Source organism: Camelina sativa, chromosome 16 (genome assembly GCF_000633955.1).
Source record: "Camelina sativa cultivar DH55 chromosome 16, Cs, whole genome shotgun sequence".
NCBI lineage: Eukaryota > Viridiplantae > Streptophyta > Magnoliopsida > Brassicales > Brassicaceae > Camelina > Camelina sativa.
In genome coordinates, this window is record NC_025700.1 from 29,017,987 (window position 1) to 29,019,382 (window position 1,396).

A 1,396-nucleotide genomic window follows, 5' to 3' on the forward strand; every position below is an offset into this window, starting at 1 on the left:
TCAATGAGAGTGTTGTAGATAACAGCATTGGGTTCGTATCCCGATTTAGCCATGGAATCAAGGAGGGAAAGGGCATCGTGGAATCGATTGCGGAGACAGAAACCGTGGAGGAGAGAGCCAAGTGTGACAATGGTGGGCTCAAACCCAAGTTTCATCATTTTCCCAAGAAGGGATAGAGCAAGAGAGAGCCGAGAGCATCGGCAGAGACAATGCAACAGAACGGTGAAGCTGTAGAGATCGTGAGAAATACCAAAAAGCTCCATCTGCTGGGAGAGATAGATGACGGTGCCGTATCTTCTCATATCGGAAACAGCAGTGAGCAGTCTAGTGAAATCAACAACGGAAGGTAGGGGTTGAGACTGAACCATCTCGAAGAACAAATCAAGCGCATCTTCAAACCTCAAGGAGTGATGATTAAGCCCTGCTCTCAGTTTCTCTCGGTAACAAGAAAAAGCTCGAGCAGCAGCAGCAGATCCTCCTCCTCCTATTCCTCTGGGGAAAGCTATCTTCTTCGCCGTCGATGAGGCAATCGCAGTCGCAGTCGCAGTCGCAGTCGCAATCAATCTCCGCATCCAAAATCGACCCACCGGCCACCGGGGAAAAAAAAAAGGAAAAAAAGTGTTATTTGGTTTAGTAAAACGGTACCGTTTTGGTGGACTTAATTAATTTAGTTACTACTCAAATAGGATCGTCTCTGCATTACTACGCCTTCTTGTGTGGTGTTTCTTTCTTAGCCTCCACAGAAACCTAATGTTTACCTTTTTCATAGTGTTTACAAGTAAATTAATGTGTTTTCTTGATCCTCTTAATTAACAAACTAGAAGAGTATATATATTATTCACTTAGGCATGTATCTCAAATCGTTTCCAAGACTACTTCTTCTTGCATTCATATATATAAACATAGTTGTTGAATATTGTTCCTTCCTTGATTGATTAGATTTGGACTGACTAACTTAGAGAGAGCATAAAGAATCACTACTCTTTGATTCCTTTCATATATATATAGTGCAAAAAAAAGTCTAATAAAAAAACATGATAAAACTACGCATGGAAATGCCCACCATCAATTCAATAGTAGTACATCGTCACGGTAAGTGTTTATATATGACACGCTATATTTTTTGTTGTCCTTCACGGCTTTCTTGGGTATTTGTAGCATCTGCGTTGATATGTTTGGCGCACGCCTTCCACAATACTTTCTTCACCAAACCAATGTGTAGGTGGTCTACTCATGTGGAACAGAGAATTACTAGCTAGTTTCAATTTACACACTCCTACACTTCTTCTTCTCTAGTACGTAGTAGCATACATACCAATGCTGTGTTAGGATATGATGACAAACAAAACTCTTACTCACGAGGCTCTCTCCAACAGAGCAGCATCACCAGGCATCG